This window comes from Monodelphis domestica, chromosome 1 (genome assembly GCF_027887165.1).
Source record: "Monodelphis domestica isolate mMonDom1 chromosome 1, mMonDom1.pri, whole genome shotgun sequence".
Taxonomy (NCBI): Eukaryota; Metazoa; Chordata; class Mammalia; order Didelphimorphia; family Didelphidae; genus Monodelphis; species Monodelphis domestica.
In genome coordinates, this window is record NC_077227.1 from 504,002,991 (window position 1) to 504,019,564 (window position 16,574).

A 16,574-nucleotide genomic window follows, 5' to 3' on the forward strand; every position below is an offset into this window, starting at 1 on the left:
CCAAGGAATCAATGGAGTGTTTCTGATAGTGCCTCCTCAAATAATCCTGGGAGACCAGTGATGACATGGAAGGGAAATGCTGTGCAGAGAATAAGGAGACATTCATAGACATTTTGTTCTAGTCTGCTGGCCAGTGGCTGGGAAGAAGCTTTTAAATTTTAAATTAAAAAAAGTTTTTTGGCCATGCTCTTGGTGGATCTCTTGGACTCTTTTACACATGGTATTAGGTGATGGAGACAGTATTGTGAGGGAAAAGGTCATTAGGCACTCATAAGGGAGGCTGTGAATACAAGCCTGAGTTCTTTCCCTGCTTCAACATTTGTTCCTTTCTGTTTGAGGAGAATTGACTGTAGAGCAAAGGTTCCAGCATCTAGGTTTTGGTTGGGTTTTTTTTAAATCCTTGGCCTTCTGTCTTGGACTCAATACTGTGTATTGGATCTAAGGCATATGAGTGGTAAGAACTAGGCAACAGAGTTTTAAGTGACTTGACCAGGGTCTCACAGTGCCTGAGGTCAGATTTGAACCTAGGACCTCCCATCTCTAGACCTGGCTCTCTATCCAGTGAGCCACTCAGTTGCACCACCACCCACCTCTGCCCCCCCATCCAGATTTTGCAGCCAGCTCAGGACGGATTCCCAGAGAAGCAAGAAGTAACCTTTGGGACCCAACCTAGAGATGGATGAAATGAGGACTCATCTGATAAATGCAGTACACTTGGATGTGAGGAAAATTAATGTTGAATTACATTATTTATTAGCAATATTTTGACATGAAATAATTCATTTTCCCAAAATCCCTTACAAGGTCAGCCTGCTTCCCAAGCTAAATTAATTTATACCCAGGCCCCAAGGCATCTAACTAGACTGGGACTTTGTCTTTTGTTAAAGGCTTTGGAAGGATTAAGGCCCTTCTTTAACTTCTTTAACTATAAATAAGAACATCCTCCCTAAGGTAGATGAAAGCCAGGCTGGTAGGCCATTTTCCCTAGCACTCACCAGAAAAGTAGTACCCTCTACCCTTCCCTCTGAAGAAATAATGGGAGAGGAGTTGAGATCTCTAAGTCTACCTCCTCTTTCAAAATATTCACCAATTGGGACTACCACTATTAGGTACTATGAGGCCAATCAGAAAGGACATACTCCCCTATAAAAGAGAGGTCCTGGGGGCAGCTAGGTAGCTCAGTGGATTGAGAGCCAGGCCTAGAGATGGGAGGTCCTGGGTTCAAATGTGACCTCAGACACTTCCCAGCTGTGTGACCCTGGGCAAGTCACTTAACCCCTACTGCCTAGTGAATACTCTTCTGCCTTGGAACTAAATATATAGATTTGGTTCTAAAGCAGAAGGCAAGATTTAAAAAGGAAAAAAAAAAGAGGTCAGGACTTATAGAGAGTCTTTCCTTATAAGAGGCAGATACAATGAACCCATATTTTATTAACAGGTCACATGCCCCTATCAATAAATTGTATTATTCTTGAGGAAATGACCTCCTATTATTTATTAGTTAACATCCCAGACACTACAGATATAACCTTAGTTTGAGCCTATTCTCCCTAATTATCAAGGTGGAAGAGAAGTATGTATTCTAGAGGTGATAGAGAGAAACAGTTGTTCTTTTGTTATTGCATATCTTCTAAGTAAAAGTCTCTTTTAAAAATCTAACTGATGATAATTGGTTACATGGACCTGGGACCAATTGCAGTTGTCCTAGACAAATGACTCAATGTGACTTTTTCTGGATTTCCTCATTAGGATTCAGTCTGGCGCATTTTCTAGATGTGGTTGAAGGAACTTTTTAGAGAGGAACTTACCACACTGCTTCTTACCTGTCTCTTCTCTTATTGCATTAGATCAAACACCAACTGGCTATATTTCCCCAGTAAATGTCTAGGGTCCTATATTCCCCCTCCCCTCCATCCCCCTGACCCTCCTTCAGGTTATGGATCCTGGACATCCCCACCAGAGAGAAAGCTATTGGCACACAAGCATACACAACTGTGAGTGTTGAAATAAATTTGGAGTACCACATTTTTAAAAGGACATTGAGAAGAGGGAGAGTGACCAGATGAAGGCAAACAGGATACTGAAAGGCCTGGAGATCAAAGTCCCATATGAGGATTGTGGCAACTAGGTGGTTCAGTGATTAGAGTACCAAGTCTGAAGTTAGGAGGTCCTGGGTTCAAATGTAACCTCAGATACTTCCTAAATTCATATGAAGATCATATGGAAAGAACTGGGGATGTTTAACCTTGAAAAAGCTCAAAGGAGGGAAGAGAAAGCTGGAAAGGGACATGATGCTTGTGTCTTCAAGTATATGAAAAGATGTTATGCAGGAGATGGATCTGGTGTATTTTCTTTAGCTCCAGGAGCTACAATTAAGAGCAAAGGGTGGAAATTGCACAGAGACAAGTTTATGGTTGGTGAAGTAAAAACTTCCTCATCGTTAGAGAAAAGCAGCTATGGAATGCTCTACCACAGTAGGTAACGACCTCACCCTGTTGGGTGTATCCTAGGAGAGATTATTTTTTTACTTTGGAGTGGAAAGGTTGAAGCCAGATCAAGGCAGGTGAGAGAGGGAAATGAGAATAATTTGCATTCAATTAGAATCTCAGAGTGGGCATCTCTAGGGCAATTTCCTGTAGTACATGGTTATGAATGCAGAAATTTCACATCCTTCTTACCCTGTGCTCCCACTGAACTAGGCTGGTACAACTGAGGACCAAAAAGGACCATAAACATATTTGGGAACCTACCTACAAATTCCAGGAATTTCTGGGCTGCGTGTGAATCTAAGGGAAAGCAATATTTCTCCTCTGGAGAAAGAAAGAACAAAGTTAACAAGGATGAGCCGTAGGTGCAAAATAAGAGTTTGTTTTTCTGGCAAGCTCTACACTCTAATGATTTCTAAGCTTTTTTTTAACTCTGTGGTGCTGTGATTCCATGACTGTCTATACTTTCTCTCTCCATAATCTTAATATTTTCTATGGCTAGCTGAGGCTAATACTCACTGGAGAGAAGAAACCCCCTATTCTACCCCCATTCTGCTCCTTTCCCTTTAGATTTTTGAGTTGAAATTCTGCTTCCTTCCTCTTCTTTCTTCTTTGTGAATTTTTAGTGAGGATAATTTCCTGGCACAACACATAGTCTGATACTTTTGTGTAACGCTGGTCCTATCCTGGAGAGCTCTCTCCTCTCTTCCACATGCCAACTCTATAGAGACAGAAGTAGGTCTCGGTTAAGTTAAACATGCTTGAAATTTTGCTGTAAAATGAGATGGATTGCTCTACACAGTATGTCTGCCAAAGTTTTTTTTTTTGCTGTTTGTTTGTTTCACATAACCCTAATCTTTATGTGTTTTAATAACTAACTTCTGGGACTGGTTTGAATCTTGTTTACATATTATTGTCAATCATTAAAGATTGTTTACTTTGGCTATTCTGCCATAAACTCTGTTTCATTTTCTGTAATGATTAAAATTTAGGGGAGACTGAGGCAGGTAGAAATTAGTTTCTCTCTACAAGGAGTATTATATTTTATGAGGTTTATTAAAGGTTGAGAATTTAAGAATATACAAGTAAGAAAAAACACATGCCTAGGCCAGAGGCCTAGACAAGACCTCACCTACATTATGGAAAGAGCCACATCTCCTCCAAAAACGGAAGTCCAAAAAACCCAAAAACCTTTGCCACCAGCTTAAATCCTTCCTTGATCTCGGCCCACCTCAGAATTCCCGTGAGATTACAAAGCATTTTGGGGGAGTGGAGCAAGGGCTTGTGGGGATTGAAGTCCAGAGTTCAAATCTCAATTTTACATTTCCTTATCAATTTTATTCTGAAACTAAAAGTCTGGTTGTTCCTACCTAGTTGACCAGCTATCTGATTACAGTAATAGTCAAATATCCCAATGAATATTTATTAGGTTCCTATCTTCTGTTAGGACTGGGGGGGGGGGGGGAGCAGTATAAAGATGAATAATGTCTCTTTTACTTACAAGAGTTTAATCTAAGGGGCAGCTAAGTGGCTCAGTGGATTGAGAGCCAGGCCAAGAGGTGAGCTGTCTAGGGCTCAAATTTGGCCTCAGGCACTTCCTAACTATGTAACCCTGGGGAAATCACTTAACCTCCCCCCCCCCCCATTGCCTAGCCTTTACTGCTTTTCCTTCTTAGAACCAATACACAGTATTGATTCTAAAACAGATGGTATTATGCTATTATGCACAAAGGGTTTTAAAAGAATGCATACCCTTAGATCCAGCCATACCACTACTAGGTCTGTATCCCAAAGAGATAATAAGGAAAAATACTTGTACAAAAATATTCATAGCCGCACTCTTTGTGGTGGCAAAAATTTGGAAAATGAGGGACTACCCTTCAATTGGGGAATGGCTGAACAAATTGTGGTATTTGATGGTGATGAAATACTATTGTGCTGTAAGGAATGGTGCTCTGGAAGATTTCTATATGAACTGGGAGGACCTCCATGAACTGATGCAGAGTGGAATGAACATTGTGTTCACAAAGTAAAACATTGTGGAACAATCCAATGGAAGTGCCTTTGTAACAAGTCAGGATAATACTGAAGGACTTAATGGGAAAGAATGCTAACCACACTGAGAGAAAGAACCATGGGAGTGGAATTCGAAAGGACATATGACATCACTTATCACCTGTATATATGGGTATGTGATCTGGGGTTTAGGCTTTGAAAAATCACTCCGTAGCAAAAATGAATAATATAGAAATAGGTATCAAGTGATAACAATTGTACAACTCAGTGGAATTGCTTGTTGGCTCTGGGAGGGGGGAGGAAAGGGGGAGGAAAAGAAAATGAATCATGTAAGCATGGAAAAATATTTAAAAATTAAAATTAAAAATAACAAAAGATAGAAGTAAGGGTTTAAAAAAATCACAAAGAGTTTAATCTAGACTCTAACCCCCTAACTCTTAGCCTATGGTTCATTTTCAAAAGACTCTAACTGTAAGGCAGTTTTTCCTTTATAATGAGGTAAAAATTTGCCTACCTGGAATTTACTTTTCATTAGAGCTGATTCATCCCTCTGGGACCACAAAGAACAAGCCTAATGATATTAGCTAACATTTCTGAAGCACTTTATGATGATTGAGTATTTTTGGTATCCTTACAACATACTGTGAAGTGGGTAGGGTGGGAATTGTTCCCATTTCACAGATGAGGAAAGGGAGGTTCAGATGTGGTTGCTTAGTCACATGGCTAATAACTGCAGAGCTGGTACTTGAACTCTATGATCTCCTAATTCCAAACTGAGTGATCTTTCTATGCTGGCACAGTTATCTAATTTCTCTTCTACATGCAGTTATTAAAATATTTGAAGACTGATCTTGTTACAGCTATTTCCATTAGTCAACAAGCATTTTTTTAAAAACGTTATTTTATTTGGTCATTTCCAAACATTATTCATTGGAAACAAAGATCATTTTCTTTTCCTTCCCCCCCCTCCCCCATAGCCGACGAGCGATTCTACTGGGTATCACATGTGTTCTTGATTCGAACCCATTTCCATGTTGTTGGTATTTGCACTAGAGTGTTCATTTAAAGTCTCTCCTCAGTCGTATCCCCTTTCCCCCTTTAGACAAGCAGTTGCTTTTCCTCGATGTTTTTACTCCCACAGTTTTATCCTCTGCTTGTTGATAGTGTTTTTTAGATCCCTGCAGATTGTTCAGGGACATTGCATCGCCACTAATGGAGAAGTCCATTACCTTCTATTGTACCACAGTGTATCAGTTTCTGTGTATAATGTTTTCCTGGTTCTACTCCTTTTGCTCTGCATCACTTCCTGGAGGTTGTTCCAGTCTCCTTGGAATTCCTCCACTTTATTATTCCTTTTAGCACAATAGTATTCCATCATCAACATATACCACAATTTGTTCAACCATTCCCCAATTGAAGGGCATCCCCTCATTTTCCAATTTTTGGCCACCACAAAGAGTAATAAGCATTTTTTAAAGTATTAATAGAAATGAATGCCAGGCACTGTGCTAAATGCTGAGGATACAAAGTAGGACAAATAGCAACAAAAAGGCTATAAAAAAAAAACAGTCCTTGCTCTCAGAGCTCACAATCTAATGGAGTATCTTTTCCAGGTTGAACAAAACAGTGAATGATTTCTCATATGAAATAGTTTCCTATCATGATAGATTTCTAATTCATCTAATTCTAAAATGTGTCATCCAAAATCTGATCAAATACTGTTAGCTGTGGTTTGACCAATACGGAGCACATGAAGTTATCTGTCAGTTGATCAGAGCATTTACTAAATACCTACTATTAGGCCTCAGATGCTGTGATAAGCTTTGGGGATACAGAGATGAAAGTTTACTTTTTAAGGCAACATGATTCCATGTGCATATATAAGAATATATAAAATAAATATAAGGTCATTTTCAGGAAGATGGCACCCTATGCTGGTACCTTTAGGGGAAGGCACTATCAGAAAAGGCTTCATGTAGGAGGTAGCATTTAAGTTCAGCTTTGAAGAAAACTAGGGATTCTAAGAGGCAGAGATGAAGGAGAGAATAAATTCCTGACATGAACTATATAACCAGTGTAACACCTTAGAGATGGGAGAAAAAATGTTCTATATGAAGACCAATAGAAAGGCCAGTTTGACTGGATGAACGAGTCTATGAAGGAGAATGAGATATAATAATGATAATAATGCTGGAAAGGAAGGCTGGATTTAGGCCATTCTGTTTTAAATGTCAGCAGAAGTCCATGTTTGGTTCTAGAGGCAATAGGGAATTGCTAGTTTATTGAGAGGACAGTCATGGTTAGACTTTACTTTAGGAAAATCACTTTGTCAAATATGTGATGGATGGTTTGGAGAGGGGAGAGGCTTGAGGCATGGAGACACATTGGTCTGTTATTGCAATAGCCCAAGTTAGTGGACCAGATCTAATGTGGTGGCCATATGAGCAAAGAGAAGGGGAGAGTTAAGTGTGTGTGCAGGATAAAGGAGAATGAGGAATTGAATATAATTCCAAGGGTGCAAACTTGGGTCATTAGATAGCTAGTAGTATCCTTTATTACCTACATTCTTCTTAATGTAACCTATTTCCAACCAAGCCTGCCTTCTTGATGTTGCTCACACCTGTTACTTTCTCTTCCATCATTCTTTCTTTACATTCCCGTGCCTAGAATGCCCTCCCATCTTATCTGCACCTGTGAATTTCAAAACTACTCAACCCTGTTCAAACCATTCTTTAGAGGATGGGATTTGGCTATTTCCTGATCAATAACAATGGAGATACTTGGAATGACAGAATCAGGTCTTGGAAACTACAATCTCCACCCTACTGAAGGTAACAGGATTTAGGAAGGGCTGCAGCAAGCTCAAGATTTAATTATTTGAGAATGTGGCCTTCAACAGACATGTGCAAAGGGGACAGACCTCTGGGCGGTCCTGGGTGAAGCTAGAGCCACCATTGGCACAGGTGAGACACAGGAAGGGGGGTAGAGGACAGCTGAGGAGTCTGGGGACTTGCTGTGTGGAGGAAAGGAGGTTGTTGGAGCCTGGTGCTTGAGGTGGAGGCCCTGAGACTGTTTCTCCATTTTGGTCACATGAGTGATAGGGACTGATCTCTTTTCTTTGCCTCGGCTATCTAAGGCCTTGGGCCTTTGGCCCAGCCTAAGCAGAGGGGGTATTTAAGCCCTATTCCCTTCTCTCCCCTTTCTCTTTCCCTCTCTCTCTCTCTCTCTAATACCTTTCTTCCTCCTGTTAGTAATTAAAAACTCCATAAAAGGTTGACTGCTGACTTGAGTTTTCATTTAGGAATTACATAGCTGAATTCCTTGGTGACCTTAAATTAATATATATAAGTCTTTTAATGTGATTTCCATATCACACACCTCTTAAAATTTCTAATTTCCCTCAAAACCCAAATCAAGGACCATTTTCTTCAGAAAACCTTTATTAATGCCCTTAGATGCTAATGCCTCCTTTCCCCCCTTCCCTCCCCCCTGGAAATCTTTTATTTTGCAGATAGTTTCTTTTTCTTTTCTTTTTTTTTGTCTTCATATATTTAGCACCTAGTTCAGTGTCTGGCACCTAGTACATGTTTAATAAAAGTCTACTGAAGGAATATATAGGTGGCTCAATGGATAGAGAGCCAGGCCTAGGGGTTCAAATCTGGCCTCAGACACTTCCTAGCTGTGTGACCCTGGGCAACCTAACCCCTATTGGCTAGTCCTTACTATTCTTCTGCCTTAGAACCAATATATAGTGTTGATTCAAGATAGAAGGTTTTAAAAAAAATTTATTGATTGATTGACAGAATGAGGCTCAGACAGAAAGAAGCTATAGACAAAAAGTTATATAGCAAGATCTTTAGATCTAGAAATCATTCATATAGAGAAATGTTAATTAAATCCACCAGATTTGTCAGCTGGCAACTTTGAAGATAATGGTTTTTGTTGAGTGATAAGGTTAAAAACCAGATTGCAAGGGGGTTAAAAATGAGTTAGGGAAAGTAAAGACAATAAAAGGAAACAGTTCTTTTCTAGGACTCTGGCTGGAAAAGGGAAGAAAGTTAAAGGGATAGTTTGAGGGGATAGATAGTAAAGTCAAAGGATGATTTAGTTTTTCAATCTGGGAGGTGGCAAAATGAATAGAGCTAGACCTAGAGTCGCAAGACTCATCTTCCTAATTATTAGTTTATTTATGCAAGTCACTTAACTCTGCCTTAGTTACTCATCTATAAAGTGAGCTAGAGAAGGAAATGGCAAACCACTCAAGTACTTTTGCCAAGAAAATTCTAAATAGGGTCAAGTATCTTGCTGGCTTCTCACCTAGCACTAAGTAGGGTGTGAATTCTCTTACCAAGGAGGGACAAACTACAGAGCCCTAAGTATTCTCAGAGAGAAGTGAATAAAATGTTAAAAGGTAAGGATAAACTAATTTTAGTTAGAATTTAAGATATGAAAAGAAAGTCTTTTTGAAGACCATGGTTAAGCAAATATAGATGAGGTGTAAAGAGATACAGAATTGATATTTGCTGTATTAGAGAAATTAAGGAGATTTTCAGAAGCCATTAGAATAAGTAAGCAGGAAGCTTGTTTGAAATTATGAAATTAAAAAAAAAAGAATGAAGTTGGACCACTACAAGAACAAGTTTTCTCTCAATTGTAATAAGTAGGCTTTTTGCCTTTTAAGAAAAAAGGTTTATGGGATGATCCATTCATTTGTGTCCTTGAAAGAACTGTAAGGACAGTTAAAGATCTTTTCCCTTGCCTTTTTGGGGGGGGACAAATTCCTACTATCAGCACAAATTGCAAACTGAAAGTTTCCATTTTCTAAACAAGCTTTAGAAGCTGACAGACTAAACCACCCTCTTCCTTGGGAGGGTAATTAATATATAAATAAAGTAGATAATCCCGGGAAACCTAATGGAGCATGCTTTCAAAACTTATGTTAACTGGTTGTTGTCTATTTATGTTGATTGTGACTCTGTGTCGTCATGTGTACACATGACAGGGGGGTTGGGAAGAGAAACCTCTAAGTGGTTTTGAGGTAAATTTGTTTCTGTCTCTCATCATTCTAGAAAGTGGGAATGGGACAGACCAAAGAATGAGTTTGAGAGGTTCAAAAAGAAACACTTGGGTGTAAAATTTTGAACCTTTTAAACTTTTAAACTCAGGGAAAGTAGAAAGAATGAACAGAACCCTGAAAACTACCCTGGCCAAATTCTACCAAGAAATAGGACTCCCTTGGGTGGACTTTCTTCCCTCTTTTGCTCCAAGTTAGGTGTACCCCCAAACCTGCTAGCTACTCTCCATATGAACTGCTCTTCAGATGACTTCCACCTCTAGAAATGTAATTCAGAGGAAACAACCCAGGATAGGCCCTTATGCAATTAGGAAAGACTATGTCAAAATTACACAGGTTTACCTAGAAAAGAGAGTCCATCCCTCTTGGGAACCCTGTCTACCCTTTCCAACTGGGGAACCAAGTTGGGGTAAAAGATTGGAAGAAGGAATCCTTGAAACCCATTTGGACAAGGCCCCATACTATTATTCTTGTCACTCCTACTTAGCTTAAAGTTACAGGTGTCACTAGTGGAAACAACTGGGTGGCTCAGTGGATTGAGAGCCAGGCCTAAAGACAGGAGGTCTTAGGTTCAAATATGACCTCAGACACTTCCTAGCTGGGTAACCCTGGGCAGGTTATTCAACCCCCATTGCCTAGCCCTTACCACATGTCATGCTGTGGGTCCACCACTCCAGAGTGAAGGAAGCCCAGTCAACAGATGAGTGGACAATGAATTCTGTCCTCAGGAAGGCAACCCGACTCTGGATCACCAGGCATCGATTGGAACTGCCCACCTGACATGCTGAAGCACACTACAGCAGAAGGGAACAGCTGGCCCTCACACAAACACCCCACCCCCCATAACTGGACCCAGAACCCAGGATGATAACCACATTTACTTGATCATCCTGTTCTTTGTAACTCTCAGCCATTGCTTACTCAGTATTTATGGGGCCTTGGAGGCCACCCTGCTTCAGCTTTTAGCACTCTATCTTCTCCTTATTCCTGCCTAACTTGTCACTATCGCAGATCTCCCATCTGATATTCTCCCTTACCCTAGTCTTTGTGACATTACCTAGAACTCTACCCAGGCTGCCTGACACTGTCCTTCACCAAAAACCTATCCCTTCACAGAAGGGCCCCCGTTGGTCCTAGACAGGGGGCTCTCAGTACCCCTGACCTGTTCTCAACCATCACTGGCCCCTGCACTCACAAACCACTCACCCTGAAGTCTGATGCTTGAGCCATCCTCCCTGGAAGAGATGATCAATACTAGGCCCCCTTACAGTTAGATGTTTTCATGCTTACCTTCCTTACACCATGTTCATTCAGAGTGTTCTCCCACCTTATTCGGGATTCTATGTCCAGTAGTACCCAAGCCAAACTATTCTCCCTAATGACATACCAGCCCCTACTGGATGGCTCACCAGGTGTGTTGATGCACTTTGATTGGCATTTTAGAGTGCATCAACAGGGGGGAATGTAAAGGCAGAATTTTAAGCCTTGCCCTTTCTCTGACTTTCCCCCTCCTCCCTATACTCTGAAGCCTCTGACATACCTACAGATAACTCTAGACTTCCCATCTCTGATTCACTCCCTCCTTGCTAGGTTCCCGATACTGCACCATCCCTTTATCATTCCTAACCAAGGAAGTTCAGGTGTCTTTAGTCTACCTGTTATCAGTCCTGTCATTCAGTCACATAAGGAAAATGAATATAAGTTGGCTGCTGCAATTACTAAGGGCTTAGTGGAGAATATTCCACTAAGCCCACATGCATTACCAATAAACCTGCCTCTTTCCACGATCCTGGGTGTCAGTGAGATTTTCTTTACCACAACATAGATATGACTGAAAAATGACTAAACGACATGTGCCAAAGACTCGCGTCGATAAACATTTATTAAGCACCTACTATGTTCCAGAAATATACAAAGAAGGCAAAAAGGCAGTTTTTCCTTCAAGGAGCTTATATTCTAATAGGGGAGACAAGCAAACAACCATGTACAAATAAGCTAAGTGCAGGATAAAAAGGAAATAATCAATAGAGGGGAAGCACTAGAATTAGGAGGAATTAGGAAAGGCTTCATATACAAGATGAGATTTTACTTGAACTTTAAGGAAACCAGGGAAATCAGGAAGCAGAGATGAGGAAGGGCTTTACAGGCATAGGGAGACAGCCAGAAAAAACGTTTAGAGACGACAGAGAAAAAGTGTCTACTTTGTGGAACCACCAGGAGGCCAGTATCACTAGATCAAAGAGTACATGATGAAGGTGTGAGGGGTAAGAAGATTGGAAAGATGGAGGCACTAGATTATGAAGGACTTTGATTTGATTTGATCGGGATTTGATCCTGGAGGTGATAAGGAATTCACTGAGTAAGGGGATGACATAGTACCAAAGCTTTAGGGAAATCACTCTAGTAGCTAAGTGGACAAACTGGAGAGGAGAGAGACCTATGACAAACAGAGCAACTAGCAGGCCATTGCAGTAGTACATGTGTAAAGAGACAAAGACCAACACCAAAGTGGTATCAGAAAAGAAGGAGGTCTATTTGAGAGATGCCCTTAGCAACATTTTAGATATTAGGAGAGAAGGGGACAGAAATAATGAGGAGTCAAAGATGACACCTAGGTTATAAGCATGGTAACTGAGATAATGGGGAAGGTTGCACCATGATGACAGGAAAATTTAGAAAATAGGGCAAAGATGGGTTCAGTTTTGGGCATAGTGAATTTAAGATCTCTACAAAACATCCAGTTTAAGATGTCTGAAGGACAATTGGAGATGAGATATTGAAGGTCAGCAGAGAGATTAGCACAAGCTAGGTAGCTTTAAGAATCAGCCCAGAGATGATAATTGATTGAATCAATGAAAGCTGAAGAGATCACCAAGTGAAGTAGTATAGAAGAAGAAAAGAAGGTCCAACATGGAACCCTAAAGGATACCCAGGGTTAGTGGACATGATGTGGATAAAGATCCAGAAAAAAAAAGACTGAGACATGATCAGAGAGGTAAGAAGAGAACCTGGATGGAATAACTTAAGAGAGCCAAGTCTGTGGTCTCTTGACGTTCAGGGTGCTCTGACTAGGTGTGGCAGTCAGTTGAATAAGTGGTGAGAGACACTGTATGCTCAATCCTGTGTTTAGGCATTACAGAGAGTTTTGCCATGCACAGGGTTTGCGTTTATTTTATAGGCTCAGTGAGTACATACTTTTCTGGCACACAATCATTTCTCAACATACATGAGTCCATAGGATCTAACAACAGACACAAAGCCTAAGGAGATAGTCAATGAAACATTGCAATATAACAGAAATAGATGAATGACATAAATAGGGTGATCTGGAGGTTAGTTCCCCCTGACCTATAGGATGACCAGCTAGGAGAATCATTGTTGCTTTTTATCAGCTTTCACAATCAATCACAATTACTTAGGAGATGGGTAACAAAACATTTCATAACTAGGTACGGGGTTAGAGGGTAACTTAAAACAGACCAGAATTGGAATTTTCCTCAATTTCCAAGTTGCATTTTTCTTGTGTTTGAGTCAAGCACCTGGCAAAGTTACCTGGTTATGGTAAACATAATGAACCAGCAAAGTATGTATGTAACTTGTGTTTCAGAGGAATGATTGATGTATCTGTCATGTTTGGCCTGCAATGGGCGTGGGGCCTCTGAATGTACCTCTGCTAAGGGAAAGAAAGGAAGGGTAATGGGTAGTGATCTTTGGGTTTTAATTCTGTGAATGTAATCTTTTTGGGGTACTATTCTAAGGGGGTTAAAGTGGGCCATATTTGTGTTAACCCTATAAGTATTTGCTCTCATATTATTTTCCTGCATTAGGAGAGAACAATAATCATAACAATTTGAGACACTCGCCTGTAAATGCCTCAAGAAGAGAGAGAGAGAAAGGATAGTAGATTGGATTCCGCGGGGGGCGTGAAGGAGTCAGGAGATGGCAGAATTGAGTCAGACACCAGGCCGTATCGATTTTACTGGAGCCCACAGCACAACTCCGGACTCTGGAACTCTCAAAGGACAGAACCATCCAGTAGCCCAAAATTAACACCACACAGGTCAGCAGAATGCTATAGCTTAGCTGAGAAGTTAGCCTAGGTTCTTTAAGCTAGTTGCCAAACACGAACCTTAGGGCTGAGAGAATAAGGTGTAGACAATAGTATGAATTAGAAAGAGCTAGGTATTAGCATTGGAAAGGGAAAGGGCCTGGCCAAAGGCCAGGTCCCATGAGACAGAGGACAGAGAGAGAGAGAGAAGAGAGACAAGGCTTGTTAGGCAAGGCATGAGATCCAAGAGAGAGAGAGAGGGAGGTGCCTGTGGCTGCTCCTTTTAATGTCTTTGATATACAAATAAGCACAATACATAAACATGAATACATAGTGTATTGATTGGTACAGGTGTAGATTCCAACAAGGTAAAGGTGGAGTTTATACCCAAGTGAATAAGACAAAGGGATCTAAGTTTTCGCGCCTTAACCCTAGCAATGCTAGGATTGGAGTTCATTGCCATGCGCAAGAATGGCCATGTGCCCATACACAATCCTTACATCTTAATTATACATATGGGCTGGACTGCTACACAATTCCATTAGTAAGGGAAGTTAGAGAGGGAAGTCATATAGAGGAGGTTCTGTGGGTGCCTTATTTTCTGGGACCTCCTTTGCAGTCTCCATTTCCCCAGACTGAGACTCTGTCAGACAGCAGGGGCATGATGGCTCCCCACAGAATAATGATATGAAAACTGAGAAAAATAAGACTATCAAGAGTAAGAGGGTGATCAACAATAATGATGTCAAAGGTTGCATACTGTGAATCTTAAAAATTCTCAGACCCTACTTCAGAACACTTGGTTAAGACCATTCCCCATTTTAAACAATGAAGGGACTTAGTCAGGAATGTGAGAACTCTACTCCACCCATACTTAAGCATACTTTAGGGGAAGATAAAGTTGTAAACTCTTTACTGAACAATGAAAAAATACTTAACTCATACTTATAGTGAAGCAAAAGCCTTAAGCTAAGTCTAATTTTAGGAAGGTGCTAAGTACCTATGAAGGTCAGGCAACTTGCAAACTTGTAAGGGGCAAAAAGGTGTGAAAACTTACTCAAAAGTTTAGTCTAGTCAGGTGTGAATTAAGAATGGTCTGTCCTTTGGAAAAGGGAAAAATCTACTGTGATTGATAGATGTAAGAACTTAGGGGAGGTGACATAGGAGAAAATTCTCTTTAAAAGGAGCTGTTTGAACCAGTTCAGGGGAGTTCAGGAAGGAGATTCAGCCTTGGAAACTGAAGTGGAGCTCAGGAGCTGAACTGGTGGGTCTCTCTGAACACTACAATCTTGCTTGGGACAAATCTTGTGGTGAGTGGATTAAAGACTGACTGATCTCTCTCTTAGGGCTTGGGCCTAGGCTGGCCTAGGCTGGACTGGGCTGGCCTAGCCCTTTTCTCATTGTTTCCTCTTACTCTCTCTCTTTCATTAATTCCTTAATTTGTATTAATTAAAATCTCCATAAAAACCCAGCTGACTTGGGTATATTTCATATTTGGGAATTTTTCCCTGGCGACCATTTTATTATTTGATTTAACTCAAGGCAATGTCTTGAAACCATATTTCCGCGGTCACAGTTTAAGGCAAACACTACTTTTAACTGTTACAATACAGATCAAGATGGATAAGAATTGAACAAGGGTCATTTAGTGGTTAATATTGAAGGTGGAAGCTAGATGGCTCTGTAAATTGACAACCAGACCCAGACAAGAGGTCCTGGATTTAGATATGACCTGACACTTTGTAGTCTTGTGACCCTGGACAAGTCACTTACTCCTCATTGCCTAGCCTTTTCCATTGTTCTGCCTTACTAATAAATAGTACTGATTCTTTAAAAAAAAAAAAAAATATATATATATATATATATATAACATTATTTTTTATTTGGTCAATTTCAAAGATTGTTCCTTAGAAACAAAAATCATTTTCTATTCCTCCCTCCATTCCCTTCACCCCTCCCATATCCGATGCACAATTCTATTGGGTATTACATGTGTCCTTGATCTGAACCCATTTCCATGTTGTTGGTATTTGCACTAGGTTGCACATTTAGAGTCAACATCCCCAATCATATCCACTCGACCCCTGTAGTCAAACAGTTGTTTTTCTTCAGTGTTTTTACTCCCGCAGGTTTTCCTCTGCATTTAGACAGTGTTTTTTCTCATAGATCTCTCCAGTTTGTTCAGGGACATTGCATTGCCACTAATGGAGAAGTCCATTACATTCGATTGTACCACAGTGTATCAGTCTCTGTGTACATTGTTCTCCTGGTTCTACTCCTTTTGCTCTGCATCACTTCCTGGAGGTTGTTCCAGTTCCCATGGAATTCCTCCACTTTATTAATCCTTTGAGCACAATAGTATTCCATCACCAACATGTACCACAATTTGTTCAGCCATTCCCCAACTGAAGGGTATCCCCTCATTTTCCAATTTTTGGCCACCATAAAGAGCACAGCTATGAATATTCTTGTACAGGTCTTTTTCCTTATTATCTCTTTGGGGGTACAAGCCCAGCAGTGCTATGGCTGGGTCAAAAGGTAGAGAGTCTTTTATCGCCCTTTGTGCATAGTTCCAAATTGCCCTCCAGAATGGTTGGATCCATTCACAAATCCACCAGCAATGAATTAATGTCCCAACTTTGCCACATCTCCTCCAGCATTCATTACTTTCCATTGCTGTCATGTTAGCCAATCTGCTAGGTGTGAGATGTTACCTCAGAATTGTTTTGATTTGCATTTCTCTGATTATAAGAGATTTAGAACACTTTTTCATGTGCTTATTAATAGTTTTGATTTCTTTGACTGAAAATTGCCTATTCATGTCCCTTGCCCATTTATCAATTGGGGATTAGCTTGACTTTTTGTACAATTGATTTAGCTCTTTGTAAATTTGAGTAATTAGACCTTTGTCAGAGGTTTTTGTTGTGAAGATTGTTTCCTAGTTTATTAT